The sequence below is a fragment of the Dipodomys spectabilis genome, unplaced genomic scaffold (genome assembly GCF_019054845.1).
Source record: "Dipodomys spectabilis isolate Male_0828 unplaced genomic scaffold, ASM1905484v1 ptg000234l, whole genome shotgun sequence".
Taxonomy (NCBI): Eukaryota; Metazoa; Chordata; class Mammalia; order Rodentia; family Heteromyidae; genus Dipodomys; species Dipodomys spectabilis.
In genome coordinates, this window is record NW_024870911.1 from 12,850,870 (window position 1) to 12,863,896 (window position 13,027).

Here is a 13,027-nt window from a genome sequence, read left to right on the forward strand (position 1 = left end):
GTAGATAGAAAACTGTGGGTGCTGGGAACAAGTCAAATACTCATTTAAATACTCTATTGTATTCAGACTGATTACCCTGACACTTGGCTCAGTATTTATTCAATACATTTTGAGAGCATTGGCAAATGTGGGCCATGATCAATCCGTGGTTAATTTCATGATTTAACCTTTATTGCACAAACTTAACTGAATTTTTCAAGGGCTCAACCTGTAGGAAAATTTCCTCTTTAAAAGAAATTAATTTCAGCCCTCTCCGCCCAGCCCTGAGGCAGAAACGCGGTGGTCCATTCAGGTCCTTTTTTGCTCCGAAAGCCGAGTGCCGCCGAGATGCTGGCCTACCATTCTCTCACGGACCCAGACCCAAGCTCATGGGCAACATGGCGCTGCTGCCTATCCGAAGTCAGTTCAAAGGACCTGCCCCTCGTGAGACAAAAGGCACAGACATCGTGGATGAAGCCATCTATTACTTTAAGGCCAACGTCTTCTTCAAAAACTATGAAATTAAAAATGAAGCTGATAGAACCTTGATATCTATAACTCTCTACATTGCTGAGCATCTAAAGAAACTCCAAAAGTGCAACTCCAGAAGCCAGGGTGAGAAGGAGATGTACATGCTGGGAATCACCAACTTCCCTATCCCGGCCAGCCTGGGTTTCCCCTCAATGCCATTTATGCCAAGCCTGCGACCAAACAGGAGGACGACTATGCTTATTGCAGCATTCTTTACCATGGCTAAGATATGGAACCAACCCAGATACCCCTCAGTAGATGAATAGATCAAGAAAATATGGTACATTTATACAATGGAATTCTATGCCTCCATCAGAAAGAATGGCATTGCCCCATTTGTTAGGAAGTGAAAGACTTGGAAAAAATTATGTTAAGTGAAGTAAGCCAGGCCCAAGGAAACATAGGTCCCATGGTTTCCCTTATTTGCAATAACTAGTATATGTCTAGGACAAGCAGAAAAGGTCAAAAGCTATGTACATATGACCATATAAGATGATGTTAAGCGAAATGAACCCCAAGATAGGGACAGAGTGGTTTTTTTCTTTCTTGCTATTGTTTTAGTGTACTTATAATGTACTATGTGATTTTTTTGTTTCTTTTGTATGTTCTTCCCCCATGGTATAGCCCCTGTTTTCACTGTATTTGATTCTAGTGCCCTGCATCCTGTATATACATTTTTCTAATTGGGGGAGGGTAAGGGAAACAACAAAATGCTGAAATAAGGATACAAGTTGACCCACTGTAACAATGAAATGTACAAGACACTATGTTGAAAACGAACTTGTATAATTTCAGGGGGGGTGGTGAGGGAGCGTGGGCAGAGGTGGGGAAGTGGAGAGGGAAGGGATGCCAGGGGAAATACAGAGGAGGAGGTAACAGTGCTCCATAGGAAATATACTCATTACCTTACTCATGTAACCCCTCTGCACACTATTTTTACAATAAAAATATATAAAAAATCTTAACAAAATGTAAAATGTTTAGCTATCCATTTTATATTTGTGAGCGAAAAAAATGTTTTGACCCTAAAAGCAAGGATATGGACATGTGATTGTAAAGATCTTGTGAAGATTTCTATTCTTGACCTATTCAATAACATCAAAGTGTTTATTTTATGCACTTTTCTGTGTAAGCATTATTTTTACAATAGACAACATTTAAGAACAAAGCTCAGCAAGAGTGCCAGACCCCTTGAACTGAAGCCACACTGCTTACACAGAAACAAACAAACAAACAGAAAGTATGTTACTACTGCAAACAAGCTCATATGTTGGTGTACACACACGCTACTTGCAAGACATAAATAAAATATAGCATCATATATGCAAAAAAAGAAATTAAAGGTGTCTGGCTACTGCCATATTGGATAGACCAGGTGTAGCACATTTTTGTCACTTCAAAAATTTCCACTGGGCAGAAATGCCCTGGGGTGTACTTTGCATCCATCTTATCATCTCTTCATGTATGTATTTCTCACTTATACATATCATAGATCTATGACTCTATTGATATTATTTAGCAACAATTTGTAAAAGATATTCTAGGAAATTATATATTGTTCAAGCACGCAAGAAAAACCTGGAACTTAGTCTAGTATCTTTATCTCGCTGTTACTTTTCCAATGTTTCTGTCTTCTTTGCTTAAGCAGAAAATCACTTAAAATGTCTCAAGAGATTTTATATATAAGCAAGTCCAAAGGAATTACCTCTGCTTATATCATTTTTAATACAAGTCTATTGTTATTATAGGGTGTTTGAGTGTATTTCTTTCCATAGACAAGGTCAGCCCTTCCTTTGCTTTCCCCAGTTTCCCCTTCCTGTCTCTCCCCACAAGTTATTTTCCACATTGTGTCTACTGAGTAACATGACTGCATTTGTTCACCTTTCCTCCCCCTCTTTCTCCATCCTCCCCTTTACCAGTACAAAAATGAAGCAAAAAAAAAGCAAAATTAAGTCCTCTGTTTATAGTCTTAAAACATCCTAAAGGCATCACAGTGTAACATAGGAAAAACATGAGGAGAAAAACAATTAGTAATGATTTAGTATCTTGACATATTGAGATATCCACTTGAATTTTCATTTAATGCTTTAAAATAATTACATATGCTATGTGCACGTGTAATATAAAATGAACTCTAGGAAAGGGAAACGAGGCTTTTTTTTCTTTTTGCTGTTTTTGTTTTCTTTCCTTTTTGTTCAGTTTATATTTGTTTATATCTTGGGGAATGGAAGGGGAAGCACAGAAATGGAGAGATAAAGGGTGGACAAATGCAGCGATGGTACTCACTGGATACTGTGTTGAAAATGAACTATACAACTTGTGTGTGGGGTGAGAGGGAAAAACTGGGAGAGAGCAAGGGAAGGAGAGTCATTGTCCAAAAAGATACATACTCGTTACCTGACTTATGTAACTACAATCCTTCGGTACATCACCTTTATGATAACAAAACAAAAAAATTTAAAGTAATTACATATGAAAACTATACCTCTTTCTGGACTAATTTAAACTGTGTACTAACTGACTCTCTTTTTCCTGCAATGCCATCTACCAATATCTGCTACTTCCGTTCCACATTGTATAAAGAAGCAATGTCTGTCTTCAAGTGTCCATCTCCAAAAACCTTTCTCCAGGAGTATGGTTTGGTACTTTCCCCAACACCTGCCTCTTTATTTACATTTTTCCCCCTTGGTTGAATTTTAACAGATTGCCGCTAATAAGCAACAAAACCACTGAGCCAGAAGCTCCATAAACCCCAAACGACTTTTTATGCAAAATTATCCAGCATCAGTCATTTTTTAAAGAGATAGATTTAACAAGCTATAATAATTGACTAGCGCTGTGGGATTTCTGACCTTTCAACTAACTAAATAGAGGGGGATGAAATCTTGAAAGTATTTTTTCCATTAACTCTTTCGCTTGGATGGAATAATGACCATGACTGACTTCTTATTCACTCTAAAGCATGAATGAATGAACACAAAAATAAAACAAATTGATCAATCTAATGTTTCATTTTCCTTCCCAGTGTTCCCAAGACAAGGGATTCCTTTTCTCTTGAGAAGCCCATTCACCTTTTTTACACTTTTAACTGGTACAGATAACTTTTGTGTGAAATTATTTTCCTTAGTTTCCATCTCTATGGTGCTTATGTAGATCTTCAGGATCATTAAGCACAGATTCAATAATACCTGTTGATATTTTTCAAATATCAGAATGTATTTCTGTTTGCATCTGTAATCTTAGCTAGTCAGGAGGCTGAGATCTAAGGAAGGCAGTTTGAAGCCAGGTGAGGCAGGAAAGTCTGTAAGACTCTTATTTCTAATTAACCACCAAAGGGCAGGAAGTGGCACTGTAGCTCTAGTGGTAGAGCAGTACTAGCCTTGAACAAAAAAGCTCAGGGACAGCACCTTGGCCCTGAGTTCAAGCCTCAGAACTGGCATACACACAAAAAATTACTGAGCTGGATATAATTAATGTAGGGAAGAAAGCAAGTATAGAAGTAAAAAGTATAGAAGTAAAAAATATTGCCTATGTGTTAATAAGTATTGATATTGGGTGATTGAAATATAAGTAATTATTACATTCTTTTGCTTTTGTATATAATTAATATTTTCCAAAGAAGATTAAAACACTGTGATAAATTTTCATGACAATTGAATTCTTTTCACTACCTTTTAAATGTGTGCTTTGGTGCAATAATAATCTTTTTTTAAGAATGAGAAATCTGTTTTTATCAAACTCACCACCTTACTAATATGAATGGCAAATTACCACAGAATTCAGTACATTGGGTTTGACCACATAGCTATTTTACCCTAGAAAATCCTTAGTCAATCTTTTCTTTGATGCATTTTGAAATACAAGTTTTCTAGTGGCTTTTCAGTGAACTTTTCAGCACACAGTTCTTTCTGTTGAGCTCATTATTTAGATGTTTATATAAGCAAAAATGCATCTAAAATATCAGCTTTTGTTGGTAGGCATACAGAACTGAAAGAAGTCTGTATTCTTACAAAATATCAAGGCAGAGTAAATTACTCTGAAAATGATCTTCCCTAGTAGTCTTCTTTGCCTTAGCTTTTTTTTCCCTTTGACCATTTTGAGTATATTTCTGGGGAAACTACATTACAGTGTTTAGGCAAACTAAATAAAAATTGTTGGTAGTCTACTGAAAGCTAGAGACTATATAAAAAAGTAGAGACTTGTGGTAGTCATGGCTTTCAAAGTTTGTTTCCCTTTTTCTGCTACGAGATCTTTTTTTTTAAACTCAAGCCAAATAGCTTTGATTCCTTGAAAAAGGAAAATATAGTTGACCACCATCCTTCAGATTATCCATTTGAATAAGAGACAAATTTCAGTCACTTGAAATACATGTTGGGTGAAGGTAAGGGGTCATAAGAGAAACTGTGGGAGATAGGAAGAATATTATTATATTATATTGTTTGTGATTTTTAAAATTTATTATTATTATATATATGGTGCTATGGAATTGAACCCAGGGCTTTATGCATGCTAGGTAAGCACTCTAGCTCTAAGCCACATCCCAAGCTCTATATTGTTTATTATTTATTTCAAGCTAGTATGCTAAGATAAGGTCATCTACACAAATTTTACTTATGTGTTTTGTTTTAAAGATTTCTTAATGCAAAATGTTTATAAACTTAATAAATGTCTTGTAGTTCCAAGATGAACAGTCATCTTGACCTAAGAATCATCTGGAAATATGTTAAGTGGAAACATAAATTTAAACAGTGTCTATGAATAAAACCATTCTGTATTAAATTTTTTCTTTCTTTTTTCATAGTACTGTTGCTTGAACTCAGGGCATTACATTTGCTATGTAAGTGATCTACCATTTGGACCAGACCCCTAGCCCTTTTTGCATTTATTTATTTATTTATTTATTTATTGTCGGTCGTGGGGCTTGAACTCTGGGCTTGGGCACTGTCCCTGGGCTCTTCAGCTGAAGGCTAAGGCTCTACCGCTTGAGCCACAGTGCCACTTCGGTTTTCTAGTGTTTAATTAAAGATGAGTCTCACGGACTTTCCTGCCTGAGCTGGCTTTGAACTGTGATCCTCAGATCTCAGCCTCCTGAGCAGCTAGGATTACAGGCATGAGCCATTGGTGCTCAGTGCTTTCATTTATTTTTTAGCTACATCTTGCTTTTGGCTGATCATGATCAACCCCTACACGTGATTCTCCTACATTATTTCCTGTAGCATGGGATTTCAGGCATGAACCACACAGTAACTTGCTTTTAAGACAGGGTCTTGCTGTGGTGTGTGTGTGTACGTACGTGTGTGTGTGTGTGTGTGTGTGTGTGTGTGTGTGTGTGTGTGTGTGTGTGTGTGTGTGTGTGTATGTTTTAATGGCTAGGGCTGGCCTGAAACCATGATCCCTTTATCTCATACTCCTACCATAGCTGTGATTATAAATATAAAACACTACCCATAGTCCCTAACATATGCATACAAAAATATTTTTACAATGACTAAAGAATCCAGGTGAGAGTTTATAGCACCAAAATGGAGGACAGAAATAGGAGAAAATCCATTGAAGACAATAGGAAGGATAGAAATGTTTCACATCACCTATAAGTCTAGGCAACGTAGCAGGGAGAGATACACCCTCTGTAAAGTGAAGTGAGCTCTCTGCTTTACCTTGGACCTCAGCACCAGGCCTGATTCAATGAACCACAATGTTAGCCCCAGACTCCAAGCTTACACAGGACCCCATTGGAAGGCTAGATCCTTCACACACATGACTTCTATCTGTGCTCTGAGTGGAGAAAATATTTATGAGCCATATATATGGCTCACATGTGTATATATGTGTATATATACACACATATGTTATGATATATAGCTAATTCTCAGAATATGTAAAAACATATTCCACATGTATATACATGTGTGTGTGTGTGTGTGTGTGTGTGTGTGTGTGTGTGAAGTTCTAACAACTTTCAGGAGGACAAATAACACAATTGGACAACAGACAAAGGACATGAGCAGACATTTCTCAAAAGAAATTTCATCAATATTCCACAGTTTTATGGGAGAAATGATCATTATCAATACACAGGAAAATGCCAACTAAAACCGCAATGAGATAGTACTTTGTAGTGGTTAGGATGGCTATTGCCAAAGAGATTAAGGTAAAATAAGTGCTGGCAGAGTATGTGGAGATAAAATAACCCTTGAACATGGTTGGTAGGAATGTAGATTGGGACAGTTGGATTGAAAAATGTTACAGAAGCTCCCCCAAATCTTGTAATATGATCCAACCATTTCTGGATGCACAGCCAAAGGGTAGACAGAGGCATCTACATAGCTGTAATCATTGCAGCAGCCATATTCACAATAGTCAGCCTAAGGGTCTTTCAGCAGAAAAATGAATAAAGAGAATCTGTATGTATACATAGTGAATATTATTTGCCACAATGATGAAAATATCCTTCAATTTGTAATAACATGAATGAATACAGAGGACATTTTTCTAAGTGAAACAAACCAAGTTTAGAAAAGGCTGATCCCATTTATAGATAATGTCTTACAGCGAGTCCAATTGTGAGTTCAAGGATTCGGAGGTGGAGGAAATGAGGGGCTCTTTGTCACAGAGCCCAAGTTTCATTGAGTGAATCAACTGTGGAAGTCCAAAATGCAGCATGATTATTATAGCTATAGTGCTCTGTTATATATTCTGGAATCTTCTGAGATTCTGAGAGACTAGATCTTAAATGTCTAAACTATATCCAAAAATAACTCTATTTGAAGAGATGGACATGAGAGTTATGGTAATAATTTCAGTACACACACACACACACACACACACACACACACACACACACACACACACACCTAAATACATCGAACGTCTGTCAATTATAGCTTCATAAATCTGAAGAAAAAAAGTAATTCAAGTGACAAACTTTTGATTATTTCATAATCTGAAATTGTTAAGTATTTTTGTCAACAAATATACAATTACACATTTTGTTTTCTTCCTTCCTAAACAATTGCTAAGGTAAAACTGTACAATATAATAAAAATAAGTCATGATTATCAAGTATATAAGATATTGGTGTTTAAAAGTAAAACTATATTTAAGAATTCTTAGGTAAATAGCAGAGAATAAAACAAGTCTGGGAGAGACAAGCACTGATTCATTTTTTTCACCCCTGCAAATATGCATAATCATTAACTTTACTTAGTTTTGGTTTGAACTGATCTTTTGAATGCCCATTTTGTTTGACGTGGGCTCCCAAATATGTTTGGTCAACAAATGTACAAATATTTACCCTGACACCAGTGTAACCGCCACGGCCCCATTCCCGCAGAGGTGTTCTTGTTGAGAGTGCAAATTATTCCATAATTTTCCTTCCATATATTTATATATAGACTATATATACTTTATATATGTAGGTACTTTATATACGAAGGTATACGTAATATACCTTCTGTATATTTAAGTGCTAATTTAATAGCTTGCAACTTTTATATTTAGCATTAAATATGATTCACAACAGGATATGGTCTTAATCTGTATCGTGCTTTCATGTGTATGGACACCATTAAAGTAATTAGGCTGTCTTACTGTGGGCCTTGTGTCTTTGCTGAATTTTGCACTTTCAAATTATCTTGTGCACTGCCTGGCTATAATTTTTTGGGGGGGGGTCTGGTGTGGGGCCTGAACTCTGGGCCTGGGCGCTGTCCCTCAGCTGTTCAGCTTAAGGCTAGCGCTCTACCACTTGAGCCATAAACACCATTTCCGGCTTTTAATTTTTTCTGCTTATGTGGTGCTGAGGAATCGAACCCAGGGCCTCATGCATGCAAGGCAAGCGTTCTACCACTGAGCCACCTTCCCAGCCCCTGGCTATAATTTTTAAATTATAATTTGAATAGTTTTATTTATTTGAATTCAGTTGTTGATCTTAGTTGCTAAAAGCAGGTTTTGTTTTTAAAATGCATAAAATGTGTCCCTTTTTCAAGAGATTCTTCATATTCCTCATGGCTTTGGAGAAGGCAGAAGGAAGAAAAAGCAACCAAGATATCTTCCAGTCTATTTGTGCTCATCTCTGACACTCCACTATCTACCCATTTTCATTGTATAAAGAATGTTATACAATTAGTAATATTATAAAATTATCAACTTGCATATTAAATCAGATGTTCAATATTTATTATATTAAATTTATGTAAGATACAAAAGAGTGTTAGTTTGAAGAAATGGTTTGGGAAACTTCTGCTATCAAAGTTTTAGCACAGAGTAAAAATGATGGTGTAGGTTGATGGCAACCTCAGGTGATTGGTTTTGAATAGTGTTCATCCAGACTTCTGGAGATATATATATATGTATAATATATGTGAGATATATGTATCTATACATGTGAGATACATCTCAATATATATTGCATATCATCACACACCCACATATAAAGTATTATATAACAGATGTAATTTTAAGATAAATCCTTTGTGAAAATTGAGACATAATAGAAAGGCTTGTGACTTGACTATCTTCTCTTAAGCCAAATCTGTCAGAAGATTCTTCGATGTATACCATAACACTCAATGCTTACCCAAATCTTAGAACTTAACTGTTATTGTGATTACTTATTTGCCTACAGTATTTCCCATTATATCTTTGCTGTTTTGAGGACAATTCCAAACTCAGTGAAGCTCAGTTACCACACGTGAAGATGCTTGGGTTACTAAATCTAACTTCTTAAGAAGTTAGAAGAATATTAAGTTAGGAGGTATCTGTATTTTACACTTAGCTCTTGGAAAGACTTTTTGCATGAACTCGGAGATCGTTGGAAGTATCTTGCATTTGTGTTGAGCAAGTGAAGTCTCAAGGTATTAGTATTAGACAACAAAGTAAATGAATAAAGAAGTTACAGCCATAGGAATTAGGCAAAGAAGAAAACTCAGAAGTTAAATTTTTATTTTCTTCTTTGAGTGTTTCTAGAATCCTAAAACATTATTTCAATGCAGCATAGTAAAAGGGCTCATCCAATGAAAGCTCTGAATTGAAAACATTTCATTTGCAATGTCGTCTGTGGACCAATAATTATATGGCTCAGGAGTAGCTTCACCAGTAATCAACTGTTGACAGACTTTGCTAGGTGTAGGTTTGGTGAGTATCTTTCCATTAGCTGGAATAGAAAGGAGTTGATGAAACTCACCAGTGTCAAGCTATCTGAAGCTCAGAAACTTTCAGGAGCTGTTCTGGTAGGATATGCTTGCAAATAATGGATTATAGCCAGGCAAACACAAGAGTGTTTACTCATTAGTAAGAGTAATAGTTATTTTAAATATGACAGACAATTTGATAAAGTTTGAATAAATAGTCCCAGTGATTATTTCAGTACAGAATATTAGATGAATTGTAAAGAAAATAAAATTTAAGAATGTAAGTATTACCTGTAGAGTGGATATTTGGCAAAGTGTTTAAAAGAAAAGCAAAAGAGAAAAACATCCATGTTTTCCTATCATAATATTTTTTAATGAGAAGGAGTCTTGGAATTTTAATAAAGTCCACTCCAAGGGCCTCGGCAGGAAAGGAGGGTGTTGCTTAAGTTGGCAGAAGATCCTGTTCTCATCAGTAAGAACAATGAGAACATCAATCACTTGAATTTGATAGGATATGTTGAAATTTCAGACATAGGGGATAATGGAAGCTCTGTTAACTCAAGCAAACAAACAATGTTGAAGATCTCATACAACAGATGAGAAAGACTTTAGAGACAAACTCCACATTGATATCAAGATAAAATTTTACTGTGAGTCTTTACTTCCATTTGGCTAGGGATCATGCACCTGATTAGTGCAATCCTCTCTTTTACACACTTGGGTCAAATATAAAATTTGGAAAATCCTTAATGAATTGCATGATACATTAAAACATTATGTGTATGTAATTTTAATATATAATTTTTGATATATAAATTTTTAATATATAAAAATTTTAAATTCTGTCTGGTGTGCTTTAATCCGTGTTGCCAACACAATGCCAACACAACTGTACAACGCTCTGTTCAATTACATAATCAGTTTTCTGTGTTGAAACATCCCACGAATCCCCAAGACAATTGGATTCTGTCCCATCTGATCAGAAAACCACTAAGCAGAAAGTCTCCCGTGCATTTCCCTTCTCATTGAATTGGAATCAGGAAGGCCAGGGACAAAACAAACCCAGTTGTATAGGGGTTTAATTGGGCACAATTTCACTCTGCCTCAAACTGATGAGGCTTTCAGGGATGGTCTGACCTGGCACATGTACCTATAAACCTTTGCAAATCATTCTAGGGCATCATTCACATCTTGCCACTTAAACTGCAAATTGTTTGAGAATACATTTGAACAGTCTTGTGATGTGCAAGTTGATTAAACTTGCCTCAAATAATTCCGAATACAGACAAGTGAGGAAGCATCAGCCTAAGGAGGTGAGTTTTAAGGAGAACCCATAACATATTAAAAGGAATTTCTCCTTGGGTCTTTTGGTAATATGTTTTCTCATATAAAATTAAATTTGGGGGGGCTGAGAAGATGGCTCAGTGGTAGAGCTTACCTAGCATGCATGAGGCCCTCGGTTCAATTCCTCAGCACCACACAAACAGAAAAAGTAGGAAGTGGTGCTGTGGCTCAAGTGGTAGTGCACTAGCCTTGTGCTAAAGAGCTAAGGGACAGCGCCCAAGCCTAGAGTTCAGGCCCCCATGACTGCCAAAAATAAATAAATAAATATAAATTTGGTGAATTGTTCAAAACAGATATCTCTCCAGATCAAAAGAACAACTTTTCATTTATGAGTTCTAAGTTAATTTGTTGGTCATTGATCAACAATCAAATCAAAAATTGCTCAACAATGATTCATGACTCTGTGTGTGTGTGTGTGTGTGTGTGTGTGTGTGTGTGTTTGTGCCCATCCTGGGACTTGAACTTAAGGTCTAGGTGCTGTCCCTAAGCTTTTATACTCAAGATTAGCAAACTACCACTTGAACTACAGTTCCACTTCTGGCTTTTAGGTGGTTAATTGGAAATAAGAGTTTGTCATCCTGGTTCTTGTGGCTCATGCCTGTAATCCTAGCTACTCAGGAGTCTGAGATCTGAGGATCATGGTTCAGCTGGGCAGGAAAGTCCCTGAGTCTCTTATTTCCAATAGGCTACCCAGAAAAAGTCACAGTGGTGCTGTGGCTCAAGTGGTAAAGCACTAGCCTTGAGCAAAAGAATCTTGAGGACAGCGCCCAGGCCCTGAGGACCCACACAAACACCACCACCAAAAGAGTTTCATAGACTGTCTTGCCCAAGCTGGCTTTGAACCCTGATCCTCAGATTTCAGCCCCCTAAATTGCTAGGGTTACTGGCATGATTTTTAACTTAATAATTTTAACTTTTAATGTCTTTAGAAGTTTTTAGAGAAATCATCAGTTGTAAAGATTAGCTTTTTGATGTCATTCATTACAGCACTAATTATCGTGTGAAAATTTAAGTAATGTGAAGAAATTGTATAAATTACAATCATTTACACAATGACTATTCTACAGTTATCAAAATATTAATGATAGTACAAAATTCTTTTGATATTACACCTAAATTTAATAGAGGAAAACATATAAATGCATCAAAACAAAAAAGAGTGAAGTGTGTTATTGAATGTCTCTAGACAGTAGACTTAAGAATGATTCTTATTTCCTTACACTATTTATTCTTTCTTATTTTTCTACAATGATGATATATTGTTTTTAATATTGGGGAAAAAGCTTTAATAATCTAGTGGTTCCATGATGAGTTAGTCCCTATAGGCTTTACTGACATCAGATTACAGGAATGTGAATCACAGCTTTTTGTGATATTCATTGTGTTACTCTACAAATATATACAGGGGGCAAAAGATTTAAATGTTGCCAGGAAAATGTGTTTGAGAAGGAATAAAACATTTCCGTTATTCTTTCAACATAAAAATCAGTACCACTATTTTTTGCTTAAGTCATTCTTATCAGCTAGAAATATAATTTAAAATTTTATTCTTAGACTCTATTTTTATTAATATCTAAAGTATTTATTTCTAAAAGAAGTGTTTGTATGTTTTGATTAGACATGTTTTTAATTCAGGTAGCACTACCTGGCTGACAAGATGTTCTGGATGTTCTGTGTATGAATTACTAATGACAGAAATAAAACTACTTCCTTAAAGACTACATTTCAACTATCATACATGGAAGATTGGACATAACTATTTAACGTATATTTAACATCTTGCAGGTGTTTGATCAAGGCACAATTGGGCCTTACAACAAGATTTTGGCAAAAAAGTCTAAAATAACAAGATAATCAGATGCTTTACAATCAGATTATTAAATGTACATTTTATGTTGTGATTCACTAATACTGTAACAAACTTGGCACTTTTGGAACTGCTGCATTCGATCAGTGCAGAGCATTAATACTCAATCACTTAGATTTCATCCTAATGGTTTCCAAATCCTATCAATTCTGCAGGTGGTATTTCCCTTAGATAAACT

The 13,027-nt window shown here is 35.9% G+C and overlaps 1 pseudogene; it reads left to right on the plus strand.

Annotated features, from left to right (window-relative positions):
* Positions 1–298: 298 nt before the first annotated feature.
* The window catches only part of LOC122124287, a 62,358-nt pseudogene continuing 49,629 nt past the window's right edge, over positions 299–13,027 (plus strand).